The sequence below is a fragment of the Lethenteron reissneri genome, chromosome 27 (assembly GCF_015708825.2).
Source record: "Lethenteron reissneri isolate LAM-NWPU_2019-01 chromosome 27, ASM1570882v1, whole genome shotgun sequence".
In the NCBI taxonomy this organism is placed as follows: Eukaryota; Metazoa; Chordata; class Hyperoartia; order Petromyzontiformes; family Petromyzontidae; genus Lethenteron; species Lethenteron reissneri.
This window is the reverse complement of record NC_083805.1, coordinates 7,284,058-7,306,776: the sequence shown is the minus strand read 5'-3', so window position 1 is coordinate 7,306,776 and position 22,719 is coordinate 7,284,058. Positions and strand designations below refer to the sequence as shown.

The 22,719-nt window shown below is 44.8% G+C and overlaps 1 protein-coding gene across 4 annotated transcripts in view; it reads left to right on the top strand.

Moving 5' to 3' along the window:
* The first annotated feature begins 1,302 nt into the window (after positions 1-1,302).
* The window catches only part of PXN (paxillin), a 56,453-nt gene continuing 35,036 nt past the window's right edge, over positions 1,303-22,719 (top strand). For all 4 annotated transcript variants that reach the window (XM_061561286.1, XM_061561285.1, XM_061561283.1 and 1 more), the window contains exon 1: positions 1,303-1,557. The gene's annotated coding sequence lies outside the window, so the exon portion shown is untranslated. The remainder of the gene's footprint in view (positions 1,558-22,719) is intronic.

The following is a 22,719-nucleotide window of genomic DNA, read 5'->3' as shown; positions in this document are numbered from 1 at the left end:
TGAGTACTGTCTGTGCATATCCTGCCTTGAAACATTTTACCGATCTAAAAATATGATTTCAACCAACATGCATTTTTTTCTTATAAGGAAATATAAAGGTGGTAAAGGTGCAGCAATGCAATTGCTTGCTCACGTCACTGCTGGTGGAAGGGTATTTTTGCCTACTCTTGCACGCTGGTGAAAGAAGGTCTTCTTGGGTATCTTGGCCAGATATCTTACAACAGGTGCAAGTACCCATATTTGACCCTGCCAACACATGGGCCCTGCCGACCGTTTAATATACCAAAAAAAATCATTACCACCAGATTACGAACATGATCATGCATATTATGAATATGATAACGTACAGTGAGAGATTACCATGTTCTTGCATTGTTAAGTCCATATTATTACACATTGAAGCCACGCGCAGGAAATAACAAACCAGGAGCACAGGTTACATGTTTCGTGTAATAAAAGTACCCTGGACATTTGGCAGAGACTCCACAAGGGTGCTATTAATATGCGAGTGGCATGTCCCTTTATAACTACATGCACAGGCAGATTTAATGCATGCCAAGGGGATTGGTGTGTAGGCCTTGAGGGGTCAGGGAGCAGTACCGTACTTCAGTAATACTGTACCTTACTCATATCACGTCTGGTGCCTTTTCCGGAATAAAACACAAAATACAATTAACGCCCTGCGTGAATTGTATTTTTAACACACAATGTTAACGCACTGTACATCCATTATAATAAATAAATGCTGGGCTGCACATTCATTGAAAAAAAATAGTTTATTGATAAATTAAAGCAGGGAAACTGCGATGGCTAGTGAATTATGTAGGTTGGGATTTTCGTTTCAATTTACATTTGTGATATAAAAACATATCTTCCAGTTGTGATTGATATCTGCATGCTACTTACAGATTTTGGGGAAATGTGTTGGGGTTCAAACTGAAGAATGTTCAGGAGCTTTTCTTAAAGCATCCATGCACAGAGCAATCCTTCCACCCATCTATTGTAAAATTAACATGGGAAACGTGTTTGTTTATTAGATGCAGAAAGAACCACGAGTCGTAGAATCGATGGGATCGATAACACCATCCACAGCAGTAGCAACAGGGAGCAGCAGCTGTTGCTTCAAACACGTTATATGAATAAATGTCACTCTAGAAGCACTCACACCACCACTAACTTACGAGTAACACTGCCACTACCCCATCCCAATTCTCTCCTCCCAGCCCTCACATGGTCCGGGGCTGGCAGGAAGTGGCAGGGTTGGGTGTGGGGGAGGTGGTGATTTCCTGCTGGGCTGAAAAAAACTAGCGGTCTCCGAGCTAAGCCATCATCATCATCCACATCCACAGTCAAGCTCACAGCAACTATACCCCCAAGTGTTAGCGGTGTACAACGGTGAAAAGAGTTGTTGTTTAGGCTTAAGTCGCTCGCTGAGTCAGAGCCGGAGTTGGCAACTTTTAACGCAGCCAAAGTGCCCGTGCTTTCAACGCATTTGCCACCCGTGTACAGCTTGTCGACGGATTACTGCTGCTTTAATCTCATCCGCAGCAACCACAGGTAACTATGGTTGGACATCACTAAACTTTGAGAGAGAGCGGCGTTAATTGCATGCCAAATTGTTATTAATTAACAGAGACCTCGTGGATAAATTACGTCCGTGGTTGGGTGTTTGCTTAACCCGTTGTTTAATTCGTGCAATTTGATTTGTTGAAAAATGTGGGTTCCTACTGAAGGTGTTAATGACATTGTTACCTTTTAACTCTTCGTGGTTTGTGATAATGTAACAATGTTTCTTGTATTGTTTTTTTTTACGTTTAAATAAACATTTCAGCCGCAACTAAATATGTTGTACGTACTGCGTAGTCCATGTGATCAACTTGTCCGGTTCGTAATAAAGGTTTTGGGTTCAGGTTGAAGTAGTAACTAAGTGTGTGTTGTTTACGTGACAAAACTTATGGGTGGTGGAGGGTTATAACACATCTAAACATTACGCGATCTCAACCAAAAACCTTTATTACGAATAATATTGGTCACGAAAGCCTACGCGTTTAAATTGTTGTCTTGTTTCTGAATTTCGCATCATAGCTCTCACCGTAAACCAAATTGCTTTGTCATGGCACTGTAAATCAGTGTAGTGGCATGCTATAACACACCAGTGAAAACGCATGAGATTCTACAAAGAGTTAAAACTGCCGGAGAACAACAATATGGTGGGGAAAATATTATGAAAGTATGAAAATTGCAGTGTTGTGTGTGTATACACATGGAAAATAAATGCTTACAAAGTATATAAATCAAAAGGCAAAAAAGGCGCAGTTGGGAGTGATCGATTCACACAGGCATTTATCCAGAAAGATACCATATGTGTGGCATGAAAACAGATGGGTCTGGCCAGAACGCTGAACATTATGACTGTTCTGGCATCTAGCCCTGGTGCCCCATGGTGACTTGCAAATGATCAAGTGCATCTCCAAGTCAACAGGGTTAATTGAGCAGAACAAATGGGGAGTCCCGTTGATTATATGCATTGGTCGTGAGTTGCGAGCTTGAGTGTGGGAGAAAGTGAAGACTGTAGGCTGGTGCGGGGATGGATGGCTTGTGGGTGTGGATGGGCATTTGGAGAATGGCTGTCCACATATTTTTAGGTTTGGTCAAGAGATTTAAAATAACCGGTCATGTAACACGCAGGAGATGCAGTTGCCCCCTCTTTGTGAGCTACCCTATCATTAACATAACCATGACTGTGGAGACAACATATATATTTTTAAAATAACGTGGTAAATCTTTTAATTTGGGTTATGCATTTTTGCAAAAAAATGAGATTGGTTGTTTTACACACTGTCAGCTTGGTTGAGAGCAGCTACTACCATATGTCGTGGTTATTATAACTGTTAACGAGTCAATGTGAACCTTGAAGGCTGCCTCAATCCCCTGAGAGCCAATTATTCGTAGCGGGCAGCATCGGTGCCGCTAGTTTTTGCCTGGATCCATAATTAATCTCTCACATTGTCACCTATGGCATATCACTTAAATAGAAGCTGATGCATAGGAAAAGCAGTTGTTGTGTTCTAAATGTAACGGGTCTCCCAATTGTACAATGTGAATCTTGGGCAATAATAATGCAAGGATACAATAATTAAAGATGCACAGCTAAAAGTGCATACTTTGCACTCCCTGAATGGCAAGAAGGACAAATGAGTCGGTACTGGAAAAAGTGCAAATATAAACCAGACTGCTGGGAGGATGTCCACCATAGAAAGCTGAGATACTTTGGGATTATTATGACGAGCCAGTAGTAGCCTTATGGAAGGTGATCATACGAGGAAGGTGTGCTTGAAAGAGTAGGGGAAGCCGGTCAACCATATGGGAGAACGGCATGAAAGAGAAGATGCAAATAAAAGTAGCAGCAGCAGCAGGAAGAACAAAACGAGAGTGGAGGGAAGTGGAGGTGTTAACCGTGGATGCCACAAAGTCCCACAGGGGATGTGCTGTTAGGCCGAATGTTATCATGTGCATGTTTATGAATGTAGCTGTTTTGGGTGCCCGTTAAGAATAGTTCTCCGTTTGAGTCACATGCACTGGATGGATTTGTTACCTGTGTATTGTTACCCTTACCAAAAACGTCACGCAGGGTAGTATTGTTAGCTGCACTTTAGCTTGTTCATGGAGCACTTCTGATATATAATTAATAGGTAAAGGTGCAGCCCCTGCAATTTCTGACTCTCCGCCACTGCTCGCGGAAGGGCCTTAACTAGAGGGAGCCCGAGAGAGCCCCCTCGATATGGCATTTGGCCTACTTTTCTACGGAGACCAGACATATTTTAAGAGGTTGCAATACCCACACTTTGCCCCACCTGCACTTAACTTGCAGGTCGTTGGGAGATCGAGATATTTATCCATTGTTTTAACATCCCGTGCTGGGAGATCAAAGAAGGGACCTCTGGATTTCAAATTGAATGCAGCCCAAGGGCTCAAGTTGGTACCAACACCAGAAATGTAAAGCTCGAAGTTTAGGACTATTTCCCGTGTCATTGCTGGTATTGTATTGTATGCAATTGGCTCTGCACGAACAATATCCATTGAAACGTAATTACAATATCCATTGCAACGCGTTTGTAATGCATAAGTTTAGTCTCATTTTGTATCAGGAGACTAAGTACTGTAGTGCCTGCTCTCAGTCTGAAGCGTCACATTGTTTGGCCGGATACAGTATTCTGGGCCAAATGAGTGCCACATGTGCAGCCAGGCGTTGGTAGAAACCATTGTGCACTTGAGGCACGTCCCATATGTTCCTAACATAATTCAAAGTTTCACAAACCTCGCTTTAAATAAGATATTTAATCTAAATAGTTTGGGCGGCTAGTCACGCACTCACGGCAATGCAAGTTTATTCCCAACACAATTCATAACTTGACATCTATAACCACAAACCCCCGGAATCACAACCGTAACCATAACCCCCCCACCCTAATTTATAAAAGGGAGAGAATGGAAGTTGCCTTTTTTTAACAGTCTCTCAAATCAAAGCGATATCTTGCTCAGATGATCATTTAGGCAGTGATCATCTCCCACTTACATCCCTGAGCCAGTGGTGGACATTCCACGTGACTACGATGGAGGTGAATCTCTCCATGAGACGACTACTCTTGACATCCTCACACGAGAGCACTCATTATCATCGACCCAATTGGGATGATGAACGGAGTGAACCTCAAAAGAGAGATCTGAGCTCTCGACCTTCTAATTTGCAAGCCACTTTGCTAAACTGCTGCTTCTGGGCTGGGTAAGAGAGTACATTGTGAAGTACTGTAACGTGAATATAAAAAAGTCCATAAATAACTTGTGAATTAGTGTGCGTGAAAGGACATACATTTAAAATTGATATTGTTCATAATACAGGTTTTTTTTGGGTTAGATCGCGTAAAAAAAGTGTCGTTCGTAATTCTACTGTATGCAACAAATCGAAGGATTTTAAAGCTAAATATTTTAAAGGTTACAGGTGAAGTATTGGAATTGACGGCAGGAACTTCTTGACGGGTAACACACTTTTATTAAATCTTGACGTGTCACAATACAACGGGTGGTCTCTATCCTTTGGACTATACACTCCACTTAACTCGTGTAGACTCTATGCTTCTGGCTACACACAATACACTTGACTCGTGTAGACCCTATGCCTCTGGCTACACACAATACACTTGACTCGTGTAGACCCTATGCCTCTGGCTACCCACAATACATTCGGCTCGTGTAGACTCTATGCCTATGGCTACACACACTACACTCGCCTCTGGGTTACACAGAGTCCCGGTCCCGTTAGGACAGCGGGACTAGGTACCGCAGGGCCCTATGTCTTCATCCCCGTCTTCATTCTTCGCTGGTTACATACTGCCCTTACGCCTGTGTGCATCCCCTTTTATAGCCCCTGCTCACGAGAGACGGAGCTGATGCGGACGTCGACGTGAGCATCGCTCCTTAGTGAACCAATCACGACGCACTCTCTCTACGATCCGTTTTCCCCAGCGCGTGTTAACACTACTCCACCAATCACACCGCGCTGCCACCCGGTCACTCCCTCTCAGCGCGTCACCGGCCCACAGCCAATCAGTACCCCGTAACCCACGACCCCGCGCTGACCCCTGATCCTCCACCGTCAGCGCGCGTCACCACATACACAGCCAATCATTACGCGCTGGCATACGATCCCTAATCCCAGCGCGTATCACCACTACACAGGCAAAATAAAAAATGCAGCCATTCTTGGTACGTTGGTGGGGAGGAGGCCCTTATTGAGTGTAGAGTAAAAAAACTAATGCCACACTGCATGTTTCACCGTGGCAGTGATCCAGTTTCATATTTAGCACACTTATTTTAATTCGGCAAAATGACTAAGCCGATTTTATTTCGAATACGTTTAGCTAAAGCTTATGAGGAATTATATGAAATATTAAACCATGTATGGTATTAAATGTACTAGTCTTTACTGCAGTGTTCCTAATCAGTTTTCGAATTCAGAAACTTCTAATTTACAAGTGTAGTCTTTAAAATCCTTAAAGCACGTGGTACAGTATTGTATTGCACAGTGTTTCAAAACATATTTACAAGCCATCCTAGCACCACTGCTTGTGATGCCAAATAGAATCGGTGCTCATCAGTCATGGTCAATCCACTGCTGGATGAAGGCCTCCCCAACCTACAGCCATCTCTTTTGGTCATGTGATGTACTAATCCACCGAGCACCTGCTCATTTAATTGCTCGTTCTGATGAGTAGACATTTACTTGGATGCGTTTTATTCCTTGGCAGCCACTCCATCATTATTCTTGACCATGGACTATCATCCTGTCAAGCAACGTTTTTCAGCTTAAGCCCACTTATATTTCTTAACAGTATGAATGATGTCTCTAACCTTTGTATGTTCTCTAATGAGTGTGTTCATCTTTCTGTCACTCAGTGTAATTACAAGCATGCATCTCTCAATGCTTTTTTTCTCACACGTTTCAGTTTTACAGAACTGTCGTTCCATTTTCGTCATTACCGATCATGTTCCTGAACCCATATGTCACAGCAATTAGTATGTATCGGCTAAAAGCTTTCTTTAGGCATACTAGCAGCTTGCACGTCCTTTGGGATGTGACCATCCATCCATCCATCCATTTCTCCCTCCCTCCAGACAGCCAGCCAGCAAAACCTTTGTCTAATACAGTCTAGAATGATATGATATTATCCCATGTAGGCGGAGGCGTGACGTCATCGCGACTTACGAACCCGGCTCAACGCTTTGGAATGCAGGTGACATCATCAAGCAGCTGTGATTGGTGATGTCACTGCCATGGACATGTGCACCAGGCAGCCAGCCAGGAAGCCAGCCAGAAAGACTTGTTTTTCTCATGTAGTATAATAGGATAGAATCGGTGCAATATATTACTTTTCATTATGATCCCACCTGTTCGCTTCTGTCTATCTTAATTTCCTAATTGTTGTTTCGGTCCAACTGCAATACACATCCTAGGCAGACATCCTGTTGTGTTTTCCAGTTGTGTCCGTTACGCAAATGCAGTATCTGCAATTGTTTTGTGAACTAGTTGTACATGGCCTTTGTTTTCTCATTACAAGTTTTTGTCCTGAGCCAAACTTTGCAGTTTTTGTAATAAAAAAGTCCAATTTATTCCAGTTGTACAATCATCAGCAAATCTGATATGTTTGATGTTTTCGCCATTTGTATTTATTAATTAGTTTTTCCACTTCAGAATTCGGAACATACATTGTAATGTCGCTGTGGATAATTTCGGTGAAAGTGTGTCAGCTTGTTTGACTACTTTTTAATATTTATTTTGATGCTTGTCGTCATGTCACCTTAGAGTATCCACATTTTGTAAACAATTTTCATTGTTTCTAAATGTGATTTTTTAGGTCTTGGATTTGAGAGAGCTGGGATGACTCAGTTTCGACTGAGTACATAGTTGATAAAGGCCGCAAATGTTTTTGTTATATATATATTTAGAGTACTTGCGATAAGAGGCTATTTGAACATTTATCATGTTATCCGCGTTTATCCGTAGGTGAAAATCACCAGGAAGTGGGATTTCGGAAGTGGCAGATTCATGCTTCACGTATATTTCTGCAGATAGTCGTGGACATTATAATTCACTAAGAGAGTATGCGCCACCACATTCTCGTTGAGAGAATAGGAGCTCTACTGTGGTTGACCTAGATTTTTGTAATTTATATATCGTTTTTTCCCAGTTGTGTTCTCGATTCTTCACAAAATTTCCTAGAACTCAACTGTGGCTTCCGGGCAGCTTATCTCTGCAAACCCAGCCATCAGAAGAAGGAAAAAAAACGTTAACATGGAAATATAATTTGCAATGGATGTGTTTACACAGCTTATTAAAATGTGGTGATTAACTTCAGGATGAAATAACTTTCTGCTTTGTAGGCCATTACAAGGACACATTGTTATATAGTAGTTAATCGAACAGCACACCAACTTATACTGCACTTCTTTTGAAGTCATTACTGTGTCCTGTATATAATATCCACAGTACTGGACAGCACTCTTCGATAATTTGTACGAAATTGAAATGTGCGCTTGTTTTCCAATTACGATCGTGTAAATGATGCTTCGAAGAAGCATTTTCACTGAACTTACATCTATCTATCAGTCAACGGCATAGTACAGTAGACCTCATCTACGACTATTATTTGCGCCTCCTATTAGGGGCCGTCCATAAATGACGTCACTCGATTTTTGACCCCTCCCCTCGTCACACGGCGTCACAAAAAGTCAGACCCCCCTCAAATATGACGTCACAAAGCTCTGCCCCCCCCTCCCCCCCCAAAACAATATTTCCATTTTGAAAATAAAACATGCTTCAAATCGCTTTAAACTATTGTCATTGTGAAGTATGGGAATTGACGGCAGGAACTTCTTGACGGGAACACACTTTTTATTAAATCTTTACGTGTCAAAATACAACGTGTAGTCTCCTTTCTTCCGACTTCACACTCCACTACTCTCGTGTAAACTCTAGGCCTCTGGCTACACAATACACTCGACTCGTGTAGACCCTATGTCCCTGGCTACACAATACACTGCATTCGGCTCGTGTAGACCTTACGCCTATGGCTACACACACTACACTCGCCTCTGGGTTACACAGAGTCCCGGTCCCGTTAGGACAGCGGGACTAGGTACCGCAGGGCCCTAGGTCTTCATCCCCGTCTTCATTCTTCGCTGGTTACACACTGCCCCCACGCCTGTGTGCATCCCCTTTTATAGCCCCTGCTCACGAGAGGCGGAGCTGATGCGTACTTCAACGTGAGCATCGCTCCTTAATGAACCAATCACGACGCACTCTCTCTACGATCCGTTTTCCCCAGCGCGTGTCAACACTCCTCCACCAATCACACCGCGCTGCCACCCGATCACTCCCTCTCAGCACGTCACCGGCCCACAGCCAATCAGTACCCCGTAACCCACGACCCCGCGCTGACCCCTGATCCTCCACCGTCAGCGCACGTCACCACCTACACAGCCAATCATCACGCGCTGGCATACGATCTCTAATCCCAGCGCGTATCACCTCTACATCACCCCCTCCCACATAGCTCGCAGCCGGCCCGGCTGTCAACCAACAACACAACCTAACGTCAATGCAGTAACAAAGAAACTCCACCTGTCAGTGTGCCCCGTAACGCAACAACAACAACACAACACTTAAATATGAAGCAATATACAGCCCGACGAACAACACAATAAAAGCGAACACCGGAAAACGAACACAATAAAAGCGAACACCGGAAAACGAACGCGCCAAGTGTCTCTGTGACTAAACGCAGTGCCGAGGCGCTCCGGCTGCCTCGACTCCTCACGTGGCAGGTCACACAAAGTAGCGCGACCTAGCGCGAGTCCGTCTGGCCGGTCCGTCGTATGGGACGGGACGTTGGCGACCGTCCGGTGGCTCCGGCCGCTCAAGATCCGGCCGCTCAAGATCCGGCCGCCGGTGGTCGGCAGCTGTCAGTTCCGAGACACCTGGGAGCGGATCAGGCGGAGACATGTGAGGAGCAGGCAAAGACAATTCCCCCTCAGGGTCGCTGGTCACGTCACATGCTCGGCCCTCATGACACAAGGGGAGGCCATACGGAGGCGAGAACGGTTTCAGTCGGGAGGGGTGGACGTACCAACGGCGTTTTCCCCATTTTATCTGAACGCACTGGGGGCGTGCAACCCGCACGACCTCCACGGGTCCCCGCCACGGCTTCAACAATTTAGGCGACGTAGCCAAAGGTGCCTGCGGGCAATGCAGCCAGGCCCTGTCACCTGGTTCCCAATTGTGCACGGACACCTTCCGTGCCCGCAACCGCTCGTTTGCAATTTGGCGAGCCCGTGAATTAAGCCGTGCGGCCTCCCTTGCCTCTGTCAGCTTATGAATATTAAATTTAATATGCTCTGGCAATTTCGAATTTGCTCGTGGTGCGGATAGACCCAGCTGCGTTTCCATGGGCGGGTCGGCTTCCCGACCGTACATCAGATAAAACGGGGAAAATCCCGTAGCTGCATGGGGGGCCATTCTATACGCGGCGAGGACCCCAGGGACCTGCAGGTCCCAATCAACATGTGCCTCACACACCTGCTGGCACAACATAGAAGTCAATGTCCTGTTAAGCCTCTCCACCATCCCGTCCGTCTGCGGGTGGTACGGGGAGGTACGCACCTTCTTGGTACCCAACAGGTCGCACACCTCTTGCAGTAATTTACTCGAAAAATGTTTCCCTTGGTCAGTCAGCAAGCGTTTGGGAGCCCCCTTGTCCAGGACGTAGCCCTGGACAAAGGCGTCCGTCACAGCCGCCGCCGACTGGTTGGCGAGTGGCCACGCCATAGGCCACCGGGTAAAATATTCGACCCCCACCAACAGGTACTTATTACCCCTAGGCGTGACCGGAAAAGGCCCCAGAATATCGAGTGCAACGAGCTCGTTAGTGCGCGAGACCTGGATGGATTGCAGCGGTGGATTAGCTGCCACAGGCGGTGGTTTCCGTCTGGCGCACTCAACACAACCCTTCAGAATATTCACCACGTCACCCCCCATTCCCGGCCAATAATAGTCACGCTGAAGCAGGGCAAGCGTTTTGTTAACTCCCAAATGCAAGAGGCGTTCGTGTGTGGCCAAGACAACCTTCCCCCTCACAGCAGCAGGCACCACAATCGCATGCCGCCGGGACAAACTGTCCCATCTCATCAATAGGCCTTGCTTAAGCTCGTAGGAGCCAGTTCGGTCGTGGTTACCTTCGGAACCCCCCGTCTTGCGGCGCAATGCCAGCAGGGAGCTGTCCGCCATTTGGAGACGGCCCCACTCAATCAATGACAGTGAGAGCAGCGAGTCCTGACCCCCAGGGGTAGCGGGACCATCCCCAATTGGTGTGCTCGCGGCCGCAACCAACGCCTCCCTACCTTCCGTAACCGGCGGTTTACAGCGCGCCGATCCCGATAAGCACGCACATTTGTGACAAGGCAACAATCGCGACAGAGCATCGGCATTTGTGTGTCGCGCGCACAGCGAATCGACCCATTCGAGGTCCTCCTTCGGATTAACGTTTTTCGTGGGGCTCGGATCAGCCTGCGCAACCAGCCGCTCTTCCGCAGGGACGCGTGCCGCGTGAGCTAGCACGGTGCCCTGCTGAATGACGGCCGGCCGCGACCCAGCGTTTAAACCCCTGACAACCGGATCCCTGTCAGCCCCAACCAAAGTGTGAGCCACCGACAAATCGAGACCTCCAACAGCCCTATTAGAAGGACCCAAAAGCGTGCCTTGATCCGAGGTCTCCCTCACCCATGGTTTCCGCAACCGGAGGGGAATTAACATTTGTGAACCCGGGGGCACGTGCACGGTCTGTGTTGCTAACGCTTGTATCGTAGCGCACGCCGTCCGAATTTCAGTAGGGTTCGTCAAAAATGAAATACGGCGACCCGATGGTAGTTCAATGCAACGCTGATCAATGAGAATTTTGATGGGCATTTTTGCCAAAAAATCTGTGCCCAATAGACAAGGAACCGCCAGGGAGGACGAAACGAAAACGGGTCCCGACAATTTGATATCCCCAATGCAAATAGACGCCCTAATCTGACCGATAATGCCCAACGATCCCCCATTAGCGGCGTAAAATGGCACATCCACTGGAAGCAGCGGACGACATTGTACAGGGAGAATGTTGTAAATGAGATCCGATATAATAGTCGCCGATGCCCCCGTGTCCACTAACACCCTGACCTCGACCCCATCAATAGATCCCGTAACGACGGATGAACCCGCTCTGGCAGCCACTATTCTGTGCCCCAACTCCGACCATTTAATGTCTCCCCGGTCCCGGCCGAATCCCCCTCTCCGAACCGAATCCCCGAACTCTACTCGGCTCTCCCCCGCCGCAACGCGACGACCCATATGTGTCGAGTATGCGGGCCGAGCATGTGAGGTGCCGCGACTCGCCGGGGTTTGCAGGGACGACTTGGGGCCTTGGTCGTCGTCCAGCCGCGGTCCCATGGCGCGCTGACGTGGGGCGCGGCAACCGGAGGCCACGTGGCCCCGAGGGCGCAGTTATAGCAGGTGATGACAGTCGTCGGAGATCTCGGTTGCTCCAGCTTGCGGGCCGCTCGCAGAGGCGAACGACCCCCCGATCTCCAGTCCCCCGGTCGTCCCGCGATGAACGCCTCCTCTCGTGGGCTGACGACTTGGGGCACGGTGACAACTGGGCCCGGAGTTGAGGCCACGGCAGCGTTGCAGACGACTCCCTGTTTACGTTGAAGGACCTCGTGCGCTTGTATGCTTGTGGCGACCCGTAAGGATGAAATATCGGTCTCATCGGCCGTGTTGATGGGGACCCCCAGGTCCTGCGCCAACTTGAGCAGCTGCTCCAAAACCATGGCATCTTGGCCCTCCTCGTCCATACGAGGGAACGCGGCGTCGGCGAGAGCAAGCAACGCCGTGCGGTAGGCGAGCACGGTCTCCGTGTCCGCCTTCCGTCTTGCATAAAAATGATGGCGGCACACCGAGGGAGGACCATAGACCTTGGCCATGAGAGCCAGCGCATCCTTGAGCGTGGAGCGGTCCGACCTGCGTGCGGACGTGAAGGCCGCGAGCGCGTTGTCATCCAGCATGGCAGGCAGTGCCCGCAGTGCCGTAGCGTCGGACCAGGCGGACATCTCCTGATGCGCCAAAAATCTGCGCTGAAATTGGCTCCAATCCCCGCCTTCCGCCTTGAAGGCTGACAACGTGGGAAGGCGCTGCTGAAAGATGAAGTCGTCCTCCTCCTCGTGCTTCCTCTCTGCCGCCCCGTCGGTGTGTAAGATGGCGGCCCCCTCGGCGGGTGTGTGATGGCGGTCCGCCGCGCGCGTTGGTGACGTCAGCGGGCGCGCATGGAGAACCGCTGCCACGTGGTGATGGCCGTTCCCGCCAAAAGTCGGTGCAGATGAAATGGCGGCCATCGCCAAATCGTTTTGGCGGGAATCTGCAGGGCGACCCTGCAGAACGTCGGCCGCCGTTCCCGCTCCTCCCGACGAGCTGATCTCCGCCAGGATGGACGCGGCGGCGAGCAGCAGCTCCGCCAGACGGGAGTGCGCTTCGCGAAGCACGGCGTCAGTCCCCCGTCTCTCGTCCGGCGCCGTCGGCGGATCCTGCCCCTTGGGCAACTCCTCTTCCTCACCCCCCGATGCCAGCTGGCCCGCGTCGTCGAGGTTGTCCCCGTGGTCAATCCCGTGGGTCCGACGGTTCCTCCTTGTATCCATGCTTGGAAGACCGTTTCACTTCTGACGCCAGTTGAAGTATGGGAATTGACGGCAGGAACTTCTTGACGGGAACACACTTTTTATTAAATCTTTACGTGTCAAAATACAACGTGTAGTCTCCTTTCTTCCGACTTCACACTCCACTACTCTCGTGTAAACTCTAGGCCTCTGGCTACACACGATACCCTTCACTCGTGTAGACCCTACGCCTCTGGCTACACAATACACTCGACTCGTGTAGACCCTATGTCCCTGGCTACACAATACACTGCATTCGGCTCGTGTAGACCTTACGCCTATGGCTACACACACTACACTCGCCTCTGGGTTACACAGAGTCCCGGTCCCGTTAGGACAGCGGGACTAGGTACCGCAGGGCCCTAGGTCTTCATCCCCGTCTTCATTCTTCGCTGGTTACACACTGCCCCCACGCCTGTGTGCATCCCCTTTTATAGCCCCTGCTCACGAGAGGCGGAGCTGATGCGTACTTCAACGTGAGCATCGCTCCTTAATGAACCAATCACGACGCACTCTCTCTACGATCCGTTTTCCCCAGCGCGTGTTAACACTCCTCCACCAATCACACCGCGCTGCCACCCGATCACTCCCTCTCAGCACGTCACCGGCCCACAGCCAATCAGTACCCCGTAACCCACGACCCCGCGCTGACCCCTGATCCTCCACCGTCAGCGCACGTCACCACCTACACAGCCAATCATCACGCGCTGGCATACGATCTCTAATCCCAGCGCGTATCACCTCTACAATTGTAGTGCGTATTTAATGTGGCCCTGCACTCTGATGTTGTATGAGAAAACACGTATTAAAAAGGAGTCGTTGGATAGCTGAAATTTAGCATAAATTTCACATGAAAATATTCATCGTCTAACTAAAACTGCAGATGTTCAGAATATTATATTGAAATTCTCCTATAATTATCATATATTAAAAGTAATTATAACTTAAAAAAAATACTTGAAACTTTGTAGTAGAATGAAGCAAAATGGAGAGTACAATTATAACAATCACATATTCATTCCACAGAATGAAAAGCCCTGGTAGAATAATGAAAATCAAAATGTTGAATAACTAAATTTATGCTTCTCCATTCTCCGATGGAGAAGCAAAATGCTCCTTCATGGAATAAATTAAAGGTGACCTTAGTAAATTGAGATAATCAAATAGTTAATAATGAAAATATATCAAAATTTGTGTTATAACAATTCTATTTAATTAAGTAGAACATGTTGTTTATAATTAAAGTTGCGCATTTTAATGTGACGTCACATTTCTCACCCCCCCCCCTCGTCACAAATGTCTGACCCCCCCCCCCCAGGTGCGTGACGTCAATTATGGATGGGAACTATAGGGTGTGTGAAAAGTACCATTACGCACACTCATATTCATTCTATTTGTCATTACCCATGGGTTTTCCCATCCTGCATTGTGGAAGGGCTCATTTTCCTCGGGTTATTCATGGATGTTGACTGGCCCTTTTTTGGCATGTGCTCTGGGACATTGTCGGAACTCCTGTTCTCCATGAATCTTTTACGGGTAGGAGGACTTCATTCGCAAATTCATCCTGTTTGGGATTACCCATGATTTTTTTCCATGGATAAATGTAGTGAATTCATAGATAATAGGCCTTCTTGGGTCGTGGTTGAGCATTTAGTCAGATGTGTAAAGTCACACTTCTATTTTGGCTATAATGGATGTTATATGTTTCTTTGTAAATTAACAGAGTAAACTGTAAAGGTGCGCAGTCCTACGATTTCTTGATTATGCCACTGCTAGTAAGTAGTAGGGAGCACTCGAGAACCACCCCTCTAGAGGTTAACCGGCAGTCGACTAACGGTGGTTTACCCATGTCTACTGCTGGTGGGTAGAGACGGGTGAGATTTAATAACTGTGCCCATTGTTTCAGCTGTCACGCTGGGAGATTGAGCTGGCGATCTCTGCATTTCAAGTCCAGTGTGTTAACCATTTACACCATGGCAACATCCCCAGTACAGTAGAGTATTGTGTTTATACCCTTAATGAAGTATCAAGTGGGTTGCTTTTAATTATTTACCCACAGTCACAAACACAATTTACCTTTTTACTTGTACTGGAAGATGAATGAAAATGTTATTTTTCACATGTTGTTCTAGATAAATGTACATTTTCTACTTTCCGCGTGGGTTTCAAGCTCTAAAGAATTCGGCATGGTTTCACATTTTCTATGACCTTGCAGTAGGCCCCCAGCGTACCAACCCCTGTGCCCACTGTTGTTCATGTATTATGAAAACAGAGGAAAGAAATCCAGGCTGTGGCCTTGTTTTGCACAAAGTGTAGGGTACACACACAATGGCAAGATATTTAGCTTATATTTACAGAGAATGAGTCCAACCTTGATCGTGTGTTTTCAAGTTGTTATGCTCACTTAAACATTATGCTCTAAAATACATAACAAATATATTGTTTGATACTTTCATCAGTAATGTTTAGCTGTGTCTGCTTGACTGATTAGAAGGCAGCTGATAGTACACAGTGAAATTACATTGCACGCCTTTCATATTCGGGACACGTTTTGTAAATGTATGTCCAAAAAGACAGGATTAGAAAAACGTGCCAGCAATGAATCATTGAAATGCAGATCCCAGCATCGCTGCATTTGTTAGGCTTGCGTCATTGATAATGTAGAAGGAAATACAGCATTGCAACAACATATTGCATGCATTTGATTTGTCTCATCTGCTTGCTAAACTGTTCCAAGATTTCTCATAAAAGGAATGAACACTGGCTGACACAAGACACAGGTTGTGTGTTCTCTAATGAGAGTGTGTGGCCAAGCTGTAATTCACTGGGTTTAAATAAGCAGCTCGGGAGAGCAAGGGGCTTGTCAGGTCAAAGGGCAATTGCAGTGTGGCCCTGTCTGGATTTCATTTTCTCAAAAGCCAGGACATTCTTTAATGGACTAACACATTCCAGCGCGACTCCAGTAGTTTATCATGAATATTGCCGGATTAACATACAGTATTAGTTTTGTATATTTCTGCGATTGACTTCTAAGTAATATGCATCTTTACAATATGCATAATTGAGCTATGCAGTCTGTTGTTGCATTTGGAGCATAACAATAGTACTGTACAGAGCAGTGTGGTAGAGAAAAACATTGTTTTCCCACTGAGAAGAAAATGAACATGTGCTACAATTGCATGCCATATACTCGAGGATAGCTAAACGTGTGTGCACAATTAATTGTTTTGCATTAAAACACGATGGTAATAGTCTGCCATGTGTATTCGTAAATGTTATCCCTGGCAGCATGTGTGACCCATTTGTTATCTGTCTTCAAATGCTTTTAAGAATGCGTGCAGTATGACTCATAGATGATGGAGAATTGCTGTTACTACATACCCAAAAAAGGACATGAATTTGCTAGTTTACATCTGAATGCCCTTCTATGTCGTTGGAAACTACACTATCTGTTCTCTCCAGAAGTTTTAGTTTTGAAAACACCACAATAGGAACCGGCTTGCGTGGATAATGCATGACTGTAGATTAAATTCCCTATGTTTAATTTATAACTTTTTTTAGGAACTATTTTATGAGCCTTTATTGTGCATGTAATATCTAGATCTATTAAATAAGGTACGATGATCATAAGCAATGATATATCCACTGTTGGATGAAGGCCTTTCCAAGCCGTCACTATCCATCCCCCTCAATCACACGATGGAACAATTAATTTAACTGCAGCAAATGACCTCATCTCATTCTCATACTGCATCTCTTCAGAGGATGTCCTCTTGGGCAATGTTTCTCTCCTTTGGCCACCACTCCGTTGTTGGTGTCGACCAGCGGCCATCATCCCTTCTCGTAACATTTCCTGCTGGAGCCCACTTAGCTTTTCGTAACAGTTTGAATTATGATTTTAATTTAGATTTGTTGTCTTGCATTTGCTCTCTGAAGGATGTTTTGTTCCATTTCTGTCTCTCACCGCTACTATCATTTCCATCACCACCCTTAGCAATGTAGGAACATAAACCATCACACGAACTCCGGTCATCCTCGCAGCGGCTGTTGGCTTGCCATCGAACAAAGACGGTCACTGCATCGCGCACCTTCAGATGCGCTTTTGTGGCCGTCTGGAATGCTTTTCCTTCTGCTATTAGGAAGCCACTGGAGCTATGCACTTTTAAATCATCTGGAGTGAAAACTAATTTCCTTAAAACTGCTTTTTTTCTTTAGTTTGCCCTTCCCCCACACCTCCGCGTAGAACGGTTGGCTAGGTACGGTGCGAAAGAAGTTCAACATACATAGTGCATGGTAGCCACTCAAATGTGTTTGGCTCCTGTTACTCTTGACGAATGTGAGTTTTCCTTTACTGTTGTATTAGCATGTGTAATAGGATGAATTGTCTACCACTTCTCACATCGTATAGGTAGTCCTTTCTCAAGGAATGGATTGACAGAATCTTAAATCATATTTGTTGTCGTATGTAAAGGTGAATTATTTGTGGAAAAGAGGGGTGATTTTGCTACCACTTCTAACTAACTCATATTCCTCGGATAGGCACATAAAACATAGGCTGTGCGGGTGACAGGTTTTCTATGATCAATTGTGGTGCACGCATAATAATATGGATAAGAAGACTTGCACTGTATTCAGAGTACTGTACAGGCAGAACTTGCCGAACAGGGGGGTTGGGCAACACTGCGTTCAACAAATAATAGACCTTATTTGAAAAATAGGGTTATGCTTCATGGGTCCAAAATGATCACCCCTCCTTATATAACTCATTCTTAACGATATCCGCCATTGTTATTGGACTATAGGATACTGGTCCTTCCATCGGCCATTCCATATTGGGATGTGCTCTGATGCCCCTATCCCATTAAATATTTTGCTCCGACATCCTTATCATACATTCTCTCTCTTCTCCAAAATTCGTTCCAATTGATGTATCAGTGTCATTGTTGCCATGCGAATTAACTATTCAGAGCAGTCCATCACCTCGTGTGCGAGAGAACAGCCCACAGATGGAGGTATCGCAGAACTACATCTGAGGTAATTTGAAGTCTCATTTTTTATTCACAAAATTGAGGAGCATAATTTCCCACCTACCCCGTGAAGATACATGCCCTGACATGCAGCAGTCAAAATCATCATACAACAAAAATTCATCGCTGGAATTTCGTCAAATTAAGTGTCAAAGCAGTCATTGGTAACCGCACTGAACCCATCATCAACTCACTGCATGCAAGATCTGGTTTGGTGGACTACCCAGAATCAAAATAAGCATCAAAGTTGTGTCCTTTGGACACTTCTTCACTATTTGATATTAAACCAAGTGGGATCCCACTGATACACCAAGTTGCCTTTGTAAGGGAGATGTGAGAAAAAAAGTGTGGTCATATAAACAAGGTGAAATGTGTTCGTAAAATGAAAATGACCTGAAGAAATAAAATGGTGATTACTATTTTGTTACAAAAAAGTCAAGTGCAGATTTAGTGTTGTGTGCAAGGTAACTATGGTACAGAAGAAGTCACTTTATCAATTTGTTGAGACATATCCATGTAATGTGGTAACCCAGTGACAAACTTGGGAGTTGTACAGGTGCTATAGATGTGAACATTAATAACAGTGAAGTGTCAAATCTAAACCAATATAACATAACAAAAAAACACACATACACCCCAGAAACTATACAGTATGTAATTCTTGTATGAAATATTACCGCAGTTTCATTACGGCATGTAATATTTATTTTCCTCTTTTTTTAAAAGTAATTCAAGCTTCGAATTATAAAGACAATAGAAACACAGTGTCCTGGTTTCACGGCCACAAGCGTATAGTCAACATGATAACATTCTCTGCCCTACTCCAAACAAACAATTCTCGGCCATGAAAGCTGAAAAATTGGTGCACGTGGTTACCAAGCACATCAACTGACCCTTTCCACAATTCTAATGTGCAAGGTAAGGAAACCTCATTAAAATCATCAAAGGCAAGAAGCTCATGAATTGCAAATGCAGTCACCTCGCGGCACTTTGCTTCTCTTGGGCTTCAATGTCAACCTTCTGTCTATCTGGCTTGACCCTTCCAACGTGAAATAGGCCCAGGACCCTTGACGTGTTGCACGTGGCAACTTATTTACGTGAATAATTCAGTGTGTTTATTTTATTGCAAACAGGAAGAAAAACATGAAACCGTGTATAATATTAGCATAAACGTCCTTAATAAGTAATAAGTAAAAAACTGCAAGACGTCTATATATATGCCACTAAATAGCATCAACCACGTGTGCAATTTGTCTTCTGGCGTGAAGGTTACAGGAGGCGATAGCAGCTTAATGCAGAAGCATAGAGCCTAATTAATTATACATATGCCAAGATTCACGCCACTGGAGGAATTCCTGATCACAATGATAAAATGTGGTGTTGTGGAATGTGATATACAGTACATTGTATTAATGAGTAAATACCGCATGTCAATATACATAAAGGGGTTTTAGTATTTAATAAAAAAAAATTGTCAGATGAAAAGTTTACATTGTATACCGTCGTGTATCTCATTAATTGTGCATGACATTTATTTATATCAACGTGGAACATTCAAACAGAATTTTGTATAAGTGCCTACATGGTTTTTTTGCTTTTTCTGGAATGAATTGCGCTGCTACTCTTACAGCATCGCTGTTGTATTTAATGCTGCCCTTGTATGTATGTTGTGTGTATGTTGTATGTATGTTGCACTTCTTTCACACCGTACGTAGCCACCCATGTTAATCGGAGGTGCGGGGAGAAGGACAACAAACTAAACACAAAAAAGTAGTTAAAGAACTGTCCTTGCAGCAGTGCTGTGGTATTTAACGTGCCCAAAATGTCCTATTTTTTAAGGCACATGCTCATTTATAGTTAACTACCATAACCGTTAAATTGACATCACATGGAGTAAATCCAATTTGCCATTTAATCCTTTCGTCATTAAATGCTATACAAAAAAAATGTAATAATATACTATTGGTAACGTGGCATTAACATGATTGGCGAGATGTTAACTATCTCGCCTGGTATTTAGGAGGTTGTGGGTTCGATCCCAACCCTGAAGCCTGTATATTTGGAGTTTGCATGTTCTCCCCGTGGTCGCATGCATTTTTATCCGGGTCCTCCAGTTTTTAGTGCCACGTTTAGAGTATGTGGCTGCTATAAATTTCCACATGATAAGCCAATTCATGAAGCTATAATTTGTGGCCAGGTTGCTTTTGAAAAAGAGCTATATGGCTCCGTGGGCCTTAGCTGGTAAAATACAAATAATTTTAATCGTTTCGTTTTTTTTAGTTTAGTTAGATACGAGAGTTCAATGGAGTATACCCTTCAAGGATATACATTGGAATGTCACTTATTTGTTTTTACTGTAGGTGAGAAATGTATGGTCAATTAGTTTGAAAGCTCAATAAATGATGAGACGTTAACAATTTCAATATTTAAATTTCCACGTTGTTCGCGGCACTAATTAATTACCACTGAATGACATCATATGCTACTTATTTTAATTGTAAATACATCACCGATGTCATTGTGTCCGATTTTTTTGCGTGCGTGATTGTGTCTTACACGCGCATGTCATGTCTTCCCAACCAGAAAAGAAGCAGTTCTGTGCAAAAAAAAAGCATCATTCAGTTTTGTAATGGCATAAATAAAAACTGCACAAAAATACACACGTTTCCAATTACTGGGCACAGCACTGTGTTGTTTGCAATGTCAGCAGCCGAAAATATGCAGGTTTGAAGGTATAGGAAAGTGAACTGGGCGGTTAAAGCTTTATTGGAAAAGTCAAGATAAAAATACTCTGACGAATGTGTACCTCTTTTAGAGGAGTGTAGTTGTCAGCACACTCATCATTTGTAGTATGCCATTTATTGCCATGGCTGTTTGGTTATCTGTGCAGTTTTTGCCACCTTTACACTCAGAGTGAAAAAAAACTAGAATTACCTTGATGTATAGCTACAGCACTAATTAAGAGCCTAGCCTCCAATAAAAGGCTAATGGTATTATGTAGAAAAATATAATGTGTCTGTAATCAATCTTGAATTTAAGCTTTCGTGACTGCTTTGGTTCTTTCAGGCTTTCCCACCTGATGACGGACGCTTGTGTTGCGCCCGAAACGTCGTGATTAATTTTATTTTATACCTACGTGACTTTACCGAAAGAACCAAAGAGTATGTCTGTAATCAAGTGAGCTCTTTTTAGTATTCGTCTCCATCAGCAATGCTGTGCTACTGGTGAAAGTTCCACTTTCTGACGGAGGAGGCCGTTTCACAGTGAACCTCACCTTATCAATGTTGATGCAGGTGATGACGCTGGTTAAGCTTTTTCATGCCTATCAGTGAAATTATTCAGACAGTTATCCATGAATAAATGCATATTAAAACACGCAGGTAATATGATTAATTTAGCGTTTCCATGATACCACATCTGGGCGCCTCTTATCGACAGATGAACAATAGATGTAATAATTATCATTGTGTATTTATATTGTGCCCTTTATGCAGAGACGTCCCAAATAGCTTTACGTCTCATCTCAAACGTTTGAAAGGGCTAACCCTGTGGGCACAAGGTGACTCAGTACCTGGATGTGCAAATAGGGCATTAGTCTCGACAGTCGATTGCTATCCCAATTAAGTGATTTGCAGGTAATTTTCTAACTTGCCAAAAATGTAACTCAGCGCTAGCATACAATGGCCTACTCGTCTCGAATGACATCAGGGTATTTTTGACACTAGTAAGGGTTGTCACGTAAACAGAACGTGGCCATTTCGTCACTAGAACAGCACACCGGTGTGTTGGAGAGCCAAGCCACAACATTTACAACCCTTACTAGTTGGCTGTGTAGGGTGGTGGCGGGTTTTAACGACACATTTATATATTTACGCGATCTAACCCAAAAACCTCTTATGGATGATTTTGGTCGCAAAAGCCTACGTGTTAATGTTACAAGTATTGAAATAATGTATAACGAAATCCTTTTTCTTTGCACGTGATACACATTCATGTTGCACAAATTTAAATAACATACACTGTCATTAACTAACATCTGTCATAAAGAGCTTCATAGCTCATCGGATTCTTGGAGTTTAATTAAAGATTCCGATTCTGTATGTGAAGAAAATGACGTAACTTTTGATCAATTTACTCGTCTCACTGCACGATTCCAAACTCGAAGTGAACGATCGGATTATACTCCTACTGTGGATCACAGCACATATATATGGGTAGACAGTACATTACTGTGAAATCACGTAAATTATGAGTGCGTTTAAATGTAAAAACCTTGATACCACACAATGTGGTATGTGTGCCCTGAAAAGAATATGTTTAAATATTAAATCTCATCAGTAAACAATTTTTTTTTAAATCACTGCAAGTGTGAAAGAGAAGTCATTGATATGAC